Source organism: Megascapheus bottae, chromosome 24 (assembly GCF_031878675.1).
Source record: "Megascapheus bottae isolate mThoBot1 chromosome 24, mThoBot2.hap1, whole genome shotgun sequence".
NCBI lineage: Eukaryota > Metazoa > Chordata > Mammalia > Rodentia > Geomyidae > Megascapheus > Megascapheus bottae.
The window spans coordinates 10,256,399-10,270,073 of record NC_143532.1 but is presented as its reverse complement, the minus strand read 5'-3'; the positions used below and the strand labels follow the sequence as shown (position 1 = coordinate 10,270,073).

The 13,675-nt window shown below is 40.6% G+C and overlaps 1 long non-coding RNA gene across 2 annotated transcripts in view; it reads left to right on the top strand.

The window, feature by feature from the left end:
* The window catches only part of LOC150046922 (uncharacterized), a 465,336-nt gene that overhangs the window by 183,591 nt on the left and 268,070 nt on the right, over positions 1–13,675 (top strand). Inside the window, exon 3 of one of the 2 annotated variants that reach the window (XR_016539488.1) lies at positions 6,040–6,191. This is a non-coding gene — a long non-coding RNA (uncharacterized LOC150046922). Of the gene's footprint in view, positions 1–6,036; positions 6,192–13,675 lie in introns of both variants that reach the window. The other variant, XR_016539487.1, reaches the window with a different exon arrangement.

Genomic DNA, 13,675 nt, shown 5'->3' with positions numbered 1-13,675 from the left:
TCCATGAAGTCAGATGGCATGGGCAGGCATAGCCTGGGGCACCTCCCACCTCTGAGATGTCACAGAGCATGCACATCATGTGTCTGGATTGACCTTTTTAGGGCTTGCAGTGCAGCAGCCTGAGGTTCCATTGTGCCTGGCAGGTGTTGCATTCTGAAAGTTCTTTACCAAATCACATGCATGCTTCTGGGGGTGATTTAGTCTTGGAAGACAAACACATTCTGAGCTCATAATCCAAAGTCACTCTATGGAAAGCCATGCAGTCAGTGAATCCCATAGGATGAAACAGAGGTATAGAGGGTAGAAGACAGTGAAATCCACTTTGGGGGCATGGAGTAGAGCCTGGGCACAGCTTTTGTACAGAACATTGCTCCCTCCATCATTCCAGGTCCTGCCCAAAGCTCTGGTCCACAAGAACCCACCTGACCAGCTTCCTTCCTCCACTTGCTCCCAACTTGCCCCGATGACTTCCTCCTCCTTTTTTTTTTATTGTAATTAGTAAAAGGGTTACATGATATTTGCCAGATAGAAGGTGCATTAATTCACATACATTGATACCCTTTCACATGTCTTGGTACCCATTACCCTCCCCCCCACACCCCCCACCGTCTTGGTTTTCCCCCCTTCTCTATCAAATTTCAAATAACCAAATACAAATAAATTCAATATATCAGATAACAAAGTGAGATACTGTAACAATATGAGATAACCAAGGAACAGCAAAGGAGATGAGAGACAACATAGTACATTAAGGACAACAATCATTCGTTATATGGCTTTTGTTTCAATATCCTGGAGGTCCTTTCAATTAGCTTCATCCTATATGGCCTTATGTATCAAGATTTTGCTCTATTGCAGATCTCTGCTAGTAGAGCCCAAGGTTTCTACTGATTATGATGAATGAGGGAAACCATTGAGCCTAAGTTCCTTTGAGTCTGGCTTACTTCACTTAATATGATTTTTTCTAAGACTTTCCATTTCCTAACAAATGGGGCTATGTCATTCTTTCTGACAGCAGCATAGAATTCCATTGTGTACAAATACCACAACTTGTTGATCCACTCATCAACTGAGGGACATCTAGGTTGGTTCCATATCTTTGCTATGGTGAATAGTGCTGCAATGAACATTGTTGTGCTAGTGGATTTAGTATGTCCTTGTTTCTGGATGGTTGGGTAAATGCCAAGTAGTGGAATTGCTGGGTCATAGGGGAGTTCTATGTTTAGCCTTTTGAGGCACTGCCACACTGCTTTCCATAGTGGTTGAACGAGTTTGCACTCCCACCAACAGTGTAGTAGTGATCCCTCCTGGCCACATCCCCTCCAGCATCTGTTATTATTCGTTTTTCTGATCCTGGCCATTCTAACTGGAGTGAGGTGGAATCTTAGAGTTGTTTTGATTTGGATTTCTTTTATGACCAGAGATGTTGAGCATTTCTTCATGTGTCTATAGGCCATTTTTGTTTCTTCTTCAGAGAAGACTTTCTTTAAGTCTTTGGCCCATTTTTTAATGGGATGGTTGTTACTTTGGAGATTAGTTTTGGAGTGATTCAATTTTTTGAGTTGTTGATATATTTTAGATATGAGGCCTTTGTCTGTTGTTTGGTTGGTGAAGATCTTCTCCCACTCTGTAGGCTTCCTAATTAATTTACTAGCTATGTCCTTTGCCATACAAAAGCTCTGCAGTTTAATGCAGTCCCACTTATCCAGCCTTTCTCTGATTTGTTGTGATTCTTGGTCCTTATTAAGAAAGTTTCTACCTGTGCCAAGGAGGCCTAGTGTATCTCCTATTCCTTCCTGTAAAGTTTTCAGTGTGTCAGCTTTTACCTCCAGGTCTTTGATCCATTTGGAGTTAATTCTAGTGCAAGGTGACAAAGAAGGATCCAACTTCAGTTTTCTGCAGGTGCTTAACCAGTTCTGCCAGCACAACTTGTTGAAGAGGCTGTCTTTCTTCCATTCTATTTTTTTGGCTCCCTTGTCAAAGATTAGGTGGCCATAGGTCTGTGGTTTAATATCTGGGTCCTCAGTTCTATTCCATTGGTCTTCAGGCCTGTTCTTGTGCCAGTACCAAGCTGTTTTGAGAATTATAGCTCTGTAATAGAGTCTAAAGTTTGGAATTGAAATTCCTCCAGTGCTGTTCTTTCTGCTAAGAAGTGTTTTTGCTATACGGGGTCTTTTATTATTTCATATGAAATTTTGGATTGCCTCTTCTATTTCTTTAAAGAATGCCATTGGGATATTGATGGGTATTGCATTGAATTTGTAGATAGCCCTTGGTAAGATTGTCATTTTCACAATGTTGATTCTTCCAATCCAGGAGCATGGGAGGTTTTTCCATTTCCTTAGTTCTGCTTTAATTTCCTTTTTTAGGGTTTTAAAGTTTTCATCAAAAAGGTCCTTTACATTCTTAGTTAAGCTAATTCCTAGGTACTTTATTTTCTTTGAGGCTATTGTGAAAGGAGTTTCCTTCCTGATTATTGCTCTGTTCCTCTCACTGTTGGCATAAAGGAAGGCAGTTGATTTTTGAGGGTTGATTTTATAGCCTGCTACTCTTCCAAAGTTTTGAATCAGCTCAAGGAGCTTGGGAGTAGAGTCTATAGGATTCTTTAAATACAGAATCATGTCATCTGCAAAGAGGGATAGTTTTATCTCCTCTTTCCCTACTTGGATCCCCTTTATGCTTGCTTCTTGCCTTATTGCACTGGCTAGGAATTCTAGTACTGTGTTAAAGAGTAATGGAGAGAGTGGGCATCCTTGTCTCGTTCCTGATTTTAGAGGGAATGGCTTTAGATTTTCACCATTAAGTGTAATACTAGCAGTGGGTTTCTCATACACAGCCTTTATTACATTGAGGAATGTTTCATGGATTCCTAGTTTCTCCAGAGCTTTTAACATAAAGGGGTGTTGGATCTTGTCAAATGCCTTTTCCGCGTCTATTGAGACAATCATGTGATTTTTGTCCTTGTTCCTGTTGATGTGTTGAATTATATTAATTGATTTGCGTATGTTGAACCAGTTTTGCCTCCCTGTGATGAATCCAGTTTGATCATAGTGTATAATTTTTTTTGATGAGTTGTTGTAGACGGTTGGCCAGTATTTAGCTGAGAAGTTTTGCATCGATGTTCATCAAAGAAATAGGTCTATAGTTCTCTTTCTTTGATGGACTTCCTCCTTCTTGCACCCATTAATTGTCCACTCTTCTCTGGGGACATGGAAGCAGACAACATGTCTAAGAGTACTTCCTGTCCCCTTGCAGATGAGAAGGAACCTGGTGAGCCAGTGTGTATGGATTCATGGTGGAAATTAGAACCCAATTGAATTAAGTATCTGTTGGACAAGAAGGCCAGAACTTCCTTAATTTTTGCAACAGTACTTTGAAGAAGATTGCATTATGTATGTTTTATAATGTGTTTTTTAATCTTTTCATATGTGCTTGTAATTTTTGAAGGAGTTTTTCAAACCCAAATGAATTTCTGATTCATTAGTTCCCTGTGTTTCACATATTGAAAAAAGCAAAAAAGCAATTCATTCATTATGATCAGAAAGGATGGACAACCTTCACCTGATGCCCAATTGTGTAGACTATACAATAATGAATTCTTTTTCCTATATCCATTAAGCAGAGTATGTATCTAACACACTAAGAGCCTCTGTGTAGCATCAGAGCAACAGGGTTTCCATGGAAATTTGCTGTCATTTTTGCCAAATGGAAAGAAACTTGGCACTTGCTTTGAAACTTGTGAAACCTTCTCATTAAGGGAAAATAGTACCTTTGCAGGCTTAGAATGATAAGGAACCCTCCCCCCATAAAGCTACCACTTTGAGTACAAGTTCATGCATCAGAAAAATAAGAAGAGAACAAATTTGGTCAGTGTGAACACCGTAGTTTGATCTAGGTCCCAACTAATAGGGAAAAAGCTGTGCTTCTTGAAAGTTTTTTTTTTTTTTTTTTTTTTTTTTTTTTTTACCGATTTCTACCTTTCTGTTCCTTTCACTCCATTTTCTCACACTGGCTTTCAGGAGAGTCAGTAGGGCACAGAAGAGTGAGGCCGGAAGCCAGGGAACAGACCAAGTGTGGAGCTAATGTGTAACCGAAAGATAACTGCCATCTGTAGGCTTTACCTTTTTATGTAGGTAAGCTATTGCCAGTATTGTTCTCACAGCTTCAGAGTTAGTGAACTGTGATTGAGTAGAGGCAAATGGCCCTTACTTTCCTCATCACTACTACTACTGATAGCTCACATCCATCAAGCTTGGCTACGTGCCCTCTCCATTTTAAACTCTTTATAACAATCCACTAAGGTGGATGTTATTTTCTGTATCTTCATGATGAGCTTCCTCAGCCAAGAAGTGGCATGGCCACTTTGGCATTGGGTTCCATGTTCTACGGTGGTAACCTACTAATCTTCCAGCTAACTAACTAACCGACTTAACCAACTGGCCATCAACAACCAACCAATTAAGTAATCGTTACCAAGCAACCAACTACCCATACCAGCAGACATTAAGTTCAGTATGAAGCACAAGAATTCCTTAACTGTCTGAAAAACAGATAGTTATTTACAGTCTTTTAAATTTGTTCTCTTTAATATTCTGAAGTGTTGTTAACCTAAGTTCAGTATTCCAGAATACTGTCTCACGAATATTTGGTATACTATTTTTTTGTGAGATGTTTCTTGGCGTTCTAATCTTGATGGAGAGTTTATGTCTTCAGGGGTATTAGCTTGTGCTAACAGATTATCATTATCACTCTGGGATGTAATGATCTCTCTTTTTCCATGTATTATTTGATGGACTCTTCCAAAGCGGAATCCATCCTTATAATCACCTTTTTTTTCCAGTGCAAATAGTAGATGCTAAATAAATATTTGTTAGATTGATCTTGTCTAAATTTGCATTTCCCTCCATTTGGTTTATTCATTCTATAAACATTTATTTCATATCTTCTCCCTATGCTTGTTATACACCAGATGTTTATAGAAATAATAAGTGGAGACAGTAGACTCTCAAAGTACAAAGAGGCTGAAGAGCAAAGAAGCCAGATGGTGGCTTTGAAAAGCAACTTAGCTGCTCTTCTAAACCTATTAAATGAAAGGGACAAACAGTAATGAGCTAAACTTTCCAATTTTCTAATTTTCTAAAAATCTATTACTTGTTTTAGTGAAAACTCACAGCTAATCTTAACAGGTGAATTTAGAAAACAACATCTGACTTTTAATTTTTTTTTTTAGGCTCTGCCTTTATAATTTTAGTGTTCATCCTAGATGAACACCAAGGGTCACATAATCCCAATTTAACTTACAGACTTTGCAGCAATTGATGACAAGTTTCAGGAGGTAGAACTTTATAGATTAGACATAGTTATAATAAATAAGAATTATAGGAGCCGGTGCTGGTGGCTCATGCCTGTAATCTTAGCTACTCAGGAGGCTAAGATCTGACGATCATGGTTCAAAGCCAGCCCTGGCAGGAAAGTTCATGATATTCTTATCTCCAGTTAACCTCTAGAAAACCAGAAGTGGTGCTGTGGTCAAGCACTAGTCTTGAGCAAAAAGAGCTCAGGGATAGTGCCCAGGCCCTGACTTTAAGCCCCATGACCAACAAATAAACAAACCAAAATATTATAGAGACAGAAGATTTCCATTAAATCTTTTAGAAGGTGACATTTGAAGTTTAAGCAAAACCTCAGTTTTCCATCCCAAACCATTTTCTAAAAGTTTCTTTTTTAAAAAAATAATAAAGTGAAGTGCCTGGCAAGAAATCAAATTAAGTTCACAATGAGTTGATATAAACCAACCCCAAATGACAGCGGTTTCTATATATACTTTTTGTCTTTAATTAGGTGATATGCCTTGTACCTGAAATGACATAATCTTAGTTTCCAAAAAAAGAATTTTTTAATCAGTCTAAATGGTACTGCTCATAAACTTTCATTGTCTAGAAATCTTTGTTTTGCAAATGAAAGAGGTTTGATTCCTGGTAGCTGATGATGACACCTAAATATCTGAGCTTCATTTGTACTTGTATCTTTTCTTAGTAGCACGTACACTTGGGTAAAGAAGCCAACTTCTACGTACAGATACAGCCCACAGGAGTTGGGAAGACTGAACAGAAGACTGTTTAGAGCTGTCTTCTGGAAACTTCAACCACTGAAGTCCCTTGGAAGAGGAGAGAGCAGAAAGAAAAGACAAGGTACATAGTTTCAGGAAAAACAAGATATAGAGAATGATAGCCTCATCCAAAAGGTGAAAAATGGAATGGAAAGAATTTCTAGTCAACTGAGCTTGCAAGCTCAAAGGTAGATGATAAAAGTAGTAAAGTCCACGAATAAGAATGTTTAATAGGCCTCAGGTACAAAAGAATGGAAAATAAAGAGGGAAAGAAATGGGTCTACAACCAATAGTACAGAATATATATATATATACACATGTATACATATATGTGTACATATACATATGTGTGTGTATATATATATACTTTATGTCTTCTGATTTTCTGATGGCTTGACTATTTGTCATAGTTAACTGTCAATGAAATATAAGGCAATTGTTTTTTAGGTCTGAGGTCAAGAAACCTGGATCAGTTTGAACTTCTGTGATTTAATACTCCTTTTCCTTTGAGAAGGTGATAGACTTGTGTATGCTACTATCTATCTACTTACTTAAATGAGACTGGGGAAATTCATATTTTCCATTAGCAGACGATTCTCCACACTTACTAATACACTTACTAACTAAAGTCTAGGCTCTACTTGCTTTTCCAGCCCTCCCTGTTAGATTCCACAAATCTCGTTCTGGGCTTCATGATCTACCGTGCCATGGCTACTGCCTTGTTTTAGCTGGCAAGGCTTGTTAACCTTTTTAAAGGCATACTGGTTATTAGGTACCCTGTAATGAGTGACTTCTTTGAACTCAGATATAGAGGCAGGCAATAAGGAAGAGCAGGAAAATAAAAACAGTTTATGGATAATTTTGGATGGATTTTTTCTTTCAGGGAAATCTATGAAATATTCACATTTATTGTTGGAGGAAAGAATGTCTGCTCCCTCCTTGGAGTCTTTAAAATTTTTGTCTTCTTGTATAGTGGTAAAATATTACCATTCTTTTGGCTGGGTCTTTCAGCTGCCCAGAATGGTAAATTAGTGAACTGTACCCCTTGAGTTTCAACTGACAGATTTTTCTCTCTGGGCTCCATAAATGGAACGCGAACAGTGATTTCTCCTCACAGAAAGTTGGGAAACGTGTGGAGAGGTGACTTCTCAGAATCCATCATTTGACAAAAGCTAATTGAAACAAGGCAATATTTTTTAAATGAACTAATGGGAAGATTAAAAAGTAATACCTATTAGTATAGTTCTTTATTCAGGGAAATATGACCTAACCACCTGAAAAGGTAAATCGTATTTCTAAACATCCTATATTGTGTTAGATCAGTAAACGGCCCATCAAGGGAGGATGTGATCTCAACAAGAAACTGTCTTTGTGGAGATTCTCTGAGTGGCTTGTTTCAGTGTTCTATGAGACAGTAGTTTCTAGCCACTGTGGGCAATGAGTGCCGGAAATGTTAGTCCTATGTGATAACTGCTCTATCAATTACTGCCCAGATTTAAAAAATCTCAGAACTCATGGGTTCTAAAAGAACCCATGCTCAAGCACCCAGCAGGGGTGGAGAGGAGCAAGTGGCAGATTCTGACATGTTTCTCCTGGTTTCTGACTTTATGTATAAAGTTTCTGCCCAGGGATTATATAGTTCCATGTGGCAACCAATGCTTGGTAAATGACCAATGAAATCAACGTGTTTGCTTTTGCTCAGAGAAAGTCACATTTTGGCTGTCTCCACATCCCCTTCCAGATGGGCTTGTTTGACTGGTAGAGCCCATCAGTCGAGCCACACAACCATTCTGTTTAAACAGATGGCCAGATGATCAAAATGATTAGACATTGATACAACTCAAAGGAACATCTCCCAAATTGACTACCAGATTCCTCCAGCACAAGTTTTAAATAGTTCCCAGGTTCCCTCTAGTCATAAATCATTTCAAAGGGATTATTTTTTCCAGCTTCTTCTCTCCATTATGAGCATCTAATGAAAAGAGGCACAGGATTCGTAGTTGCCTTTCCTCTAATCCTTTTTTTTTTTAATTTTCTCTCCTCTCATCGTTCTGCTTCTCTATCCTAGTTGAAGTCTTGCTTCATTGGCTTTGGACCACCACCCCATCTTTGTTGCCCAGGAAATCTTTTTTACATATTGGACTTGGTTATCATTAGTCAGAGCATTCTGCTCCAATTTAATCTGGTGTGTCCCTTCACATCCCTGAGTGCACAGAATTGGTAATTGGCAGCCTGGGAAGTTTTAACAAAAAGATACAAGTCTCACTGAGCCTCAATTGTCCTGAGCTTCTGCCCACACAAATCCGATTTAGGTCAATGGAAATTATGTAGATAAAGGCGTGGAAAGGGGGCCTTTAGAAAGCCTGTTTCCTGGCTCTCCTGATATTCAAAGCATCCTGAGAAGAAACAGCAGACCCTCTGCACAGCATTTGGGATGTGGACTTTGGAATGCATATGCCAGGCCAGCTTCTCTTTTATTTACTTATTTCTCAAATTGTGAGTCTTTTTGGTTTTTTTGAGGGACGGGGTGGGGGATAAAAAAGAAATCGGAATATGAAGATTATAACATGATAAAGCCCAACTCAACTTTCATCATGTTACATTTCATCTGTCGTGAGATACACTGGGGAGAATGAGAAGAAAGGCACGCAGGGAGGGAGGCTGGTTATGCCAGTCTTTCTAATATAATCAAAGGTTCAGCCACAGTGTTCAACATCGTCCAATATCCCTGGACTTGAAAAAGTGAAGGCATGGCTCAAGTGGTAGAGCACCAGCTGCAAGCAAAAAAAAGGTAAACACCATTTTCCATTTACTTTCATTCCCAACTGGAAGCCCACTTTCCTGGTGACCACACCTGTATGTTGACAAGTTCTTCGGGGTAGTTCATATGACATCAGAGCATAAAGCCAAAGGCGTGAGATCTATCTCAAAGTACTCTTTGGCTTCACTTGGAAAGATATGACCAAAGCCCGCACAGAACTGGACATCACTCTCCCAGAGTGATGAGGTGATGCCCATGTGTGGCCCTTCACCCGTTCTCACTGAGATCTCCTGCTCTTGAGGCCCCAAAGCCTGCGGTGAAGTCAGTAGGAGAAGTTGGCTCATTGGAGTTATACCTATGGAATACTGGACTACTTATTACTATGATACAACTTTCTCACCTTGGAACTTTCCAGACTATCTTCTGGCTCACAAGTACATGGTATCCCTTGAGTGGAAGTGTTCCTCCTAACTTGAGGCTACATAGGCCAAAGTGAACACATTCAGTGCTTCCCCATGCTTCTGATTTCATGGTTTAGTTGGTTCCTCAGATAGACTCTGATGTTATATTAGGATTATAATTATGATCCACATAAAATGCTATGGGAAAAGAAAATGGATAGATGATGATGCATTAAGCCAGGATAGGGTCAGGATGGGTGTTCAACACAAATTTACTTAACACTTAGAATCTAGGTGCTAGGAATGTAGTGGGGACAAGACAGGTAAGGTCCCTATTATCTTGAGTGATATGTAGTGGAATGAAATATTGAGTGATCAAACATGGAAGATGCTAGATTATGACCTGTGCTGCTAGAGAGATTAAAATAGGATAATATGATAGCAAATAGCCTGAGAGCCACTCGAGGGGTGTTGATCAGGGGATGTCTTCCCAGAAGAAGATATCATTATAAGCTAAGAGTAGAAGTCAAGATGGAGACAACCAGACCGAGTCCACCAGCAAACAAGCCCTTGGGCCTCATTATCTAGCAAACAGTCTAGAAGTTGCCCGCAGTGTTACTGGTTGAACTTTTGTAGATTTGGTACTAAGCAATCTTTTTTCCTGATATCTATTCAAAAGATGTCATAGACCCACCACCTAGTTCTAATTCTGGTAGATTTGTCAAAGGCGCTTAACTTCCCTTGACAAGAGAGAAGAGAGATACACTCTGTACCACATATTTCATTCATGTATGGACAGTAATGTTGATATATCTGTGTGTGTTTCCCATGTATACTGATCTCTCTGGACTGTATTCTGCCTGTTTTTGATCATGACTTGTTGGATGATGGAGAATAAATTGAGTATGATTCAGGGTTGTTCAAAGTCTAGCTCATACTATACTCCCTTAACTGGTTCCATGTGACAGAATAAGAGCTCTATGTTTGTATGGGGCTCCATCTAAACTCACATATGTGTCATTGTAGTCCCAAAAATCTACATATCTATCATGGGAGTATAATATTTCCTTTCACAAAGCCATGGTTGTGGGCTCAAATCTTTTTCTCTAAAATGTGTCTCTTCCTCTATCTCTTTCTCTGTCTTCTCTTTGTTCCTTTTCCCCCACCTAAAAGATATGTGAAGAGGAGAAAAGGGGGTCCTGAGTAGCTTGTTTTCGTAGATGAACATTCCTCTGAAAGAAAACTTTTATGTGACCCATCCCAGCCCTTCCACAAGTAGAGTGGAAGCTGAGGTCTGGAGAAGAAAATTCCACACAGGAAAGGCCAAATACATACACCAACCCCTCTATGAGCCTTGACTAGGTATTTCTAGAGTGCCAGGGCATACATTGTGTGTGTGTATGTGATATTATTTTATATCAATAACAAATTGGCAACCTTCAACATTTTCCAAGGAACTGTGTATATTATCTTTGCTTCCTGCCTCACACCTGATATTTATTGAACATCTATTATATCTAAGTACTAATCTAACGCAATCTAACAAACCTTTGTGCATGCGTGTGTGTGTGTGTGTGTGTGTGTGTGTGTGTGTGTGTGTGTGTGAACATGCCTGCCAATCCTAGGACTTGAACTCAGAACCTGGCCCCCTGACCCTGAGCTTCTTTTACTCAAGGCTAGTACTCTACCACTTGAACCACAGTACCACTTCTAGCTTTCTTGGGATTTTGGTGGAGATCAGAGTCTTACGGATTTTCCATCCTGGGCTGGCTTCAAACCACGTTCCTCAGATCTCAGCCTCCTAAGTAGCTAAGATTACAGACGGAAGCTACTGGTGCACAGCTAATAAACCCGTTATTGCCAGGTGAAATATTTCTCTGGAATCACATAAGCAAAATGTAATGGAGGTGAATTTGATGTGTTCTCTGATACTGAACGCGATACCCTGTGTCCAGGCCTGTGGAGGACACAGGTGTCTGTTAGAAGCACTTCATCTAGGAATCTCAGTGGGCTGAGAGGTATTTTAAATCAAACCTAACAAAAACTCACTAAATGTGGAATGGCTGTTGAGAGCATCCCAAGAGTGTCAGCATAAACCTGGAGAAGATTGAGACAAAGGGAGGCACTCTGAAGAATGAAACCTGGCACGTGGGCGCCGGTGGCAGGGTCCAGATGAGATGGGTCCTGTTGTAGCCTGTGGGTATTGTTGCCGGTTACCCCACTGCATGGATTTGAATGGATTTCTAGACACGAAACACACATTCTCGCTTTGGTTCAGACAGGAAGAGGTTTTCTCTTTGGCTGTATGCATATTAAACCATGTAATCCTGCCGTTACCCTGGGGAAATAATTTGCAGGATCTTGCTGTCCCCTGTCATCTGCTGGACCCTGTGGTTGCTGTGGCTGCACATGGGGACTCTGTAGAGTTAATGTCACCCACTGTGTAAAATTGTGCCCGAGCAGAAGGAGAAAGCTGACTGATCTTAGTCAGGGATACATATGGTAAAGGTTTAACTAAAGAGAAAAGCCATTGCATTGGCAAGAGTATGTCCTAGATACCTGTTTAAATGTCATGATACACAATCATTCTGGCTAAGACGTATGGGCACTTTGTTGCCAGGTCTGTGCTGTACCTCAGGACATTTGGTTGGGATTGTGTTACCCTGAGAAGATGAGTATCAATCAGGAGAGGGAGATTAAGCCAGGACTAGCTACCATGCTGGAGGTGGGGGGAGGATGGTAAGGGAAAGTGTTCAGAGCTGGGAATGTATAGGAGTAGAGGGCAATGACATGGGGAAAAAACCAGGAAGAACCTCAGACTTGGATTTCTTAAGCATCTCTGAATAGCAGGTATAGGCCAGGTGGCACCCATGGGAATTTGGCAAGAGTAGCCTTTCATGAAAAATGTGCTGTGGAAAAATCCTGGCATCTCAGATCAGACCAGGCCCAGGACTAAGGCAAGATCCAGGCCAGGCTACAACCAAAAACAGTCATGGAGCCAGTGGGTCTTGTCTGTAATCCTTGGTACTTACAAGGCTGGTACTTACAATCCTTGGTACTTTCCTGGCAGGAAAGACCATGAGACCCTTATCTCTAGTTAACCAGCTAAAAGCCAGGAATGGAGCTATGGCTCAAATGGTAGACTGCTAGTCTTGGACAAAAGAGCTTTGGGCCAGCATTTAGGTCCTGAGTTCAAGCCACAGGACTGGTAAGCCCACATGCACGCACACACACATACATACTTGCACATGGAGAGTAGTCATGAACTTTAAAGAAATTCTTTTTGGGGCCAGGAGTTTGGCCTAGTGGTTAAAGTGCTTGCCTAGCATGCATGAAGACCCGGGTTCGATTCCTCGGTACCACATACATAGAAAAAAGCCGGAAGTGGTGCTGAGGCTCAAGTGGTAGAGCTCTAGCCTTGAGAAAGTCCAAGGACAGTACTCAGGCCCTGAGCTCAAGCCCAGGACTGGCAAAAAAAAAAAAAAAGAAATTCTTTTTGTCCTCTTTGACTCTGGAATTCTATTATCCTGGTCTATAAAATAGTGATATTAGAATAATTGCTCCCCAGATCTTAGGGGACCCCCTAAGTCTATGTTGTCCTAGCATCCCCCACACAAGGTGTCTGGCACAGAGCAAAAACTGAGAAAAGAGTGGAAGAAAGGAGAAACTGGTAGGGGCAGTGTCGACACTTGCACATCAAGCAGGAAAGGTTTGTGTCATTGAGTTCCTCTTCCTTCCATCCATGATTTGGGCCCCTGCTCCTGGTCTCCTCTCTGGAGTCCTTCAAGCCTGCCATCTTGGAAACAGTGATAGTTGATTTCAAGGCCAAAATAAAGTCCTGCTGGGCCTACTGCTGGGAGTAGTGATAGGAATAATCCGGAATTCTGAGAGGACCAGACCCAGAAGCTTGACACTGAAATTCAGTGTTGGACAGTACAGACATGCTTTCAAATGAAAACACACTGGAACCTCTCTGTTCCTAGCCTGATGTGCTGGGATTCTGCTTTTATTGTGTTGTATGTTGTGGGTCTTTAATCCACTCTCCTTCAGCATCCATGCATGAAAGTGACTGGCTGGGTAGTTAATGGACAAGTTTTCTCAGAATAAGAAGACTGACCAGGTATTGAGTTTGCATTCAAACCAGACAGGACTGTTCGTTCATTGCTGAAAGGGGCCAGGGGAAGGGAAAGACAGCAGCATTCAACCCCACAGCTCATCCTCTGACCTGCCTCCATGGCTGACACCAGCCACCACCTCCAGAGACCACGCTTTTTATTTATGTATTTGTTCATTTGTTTATCTCCTTTATCAGGTAGTACACAGCTACCATTCTGCATGTAGACAGCAGAGCAGGGAGGATATATGTACATATATTTATATTTATTGTATTTCTTCAAGCACATT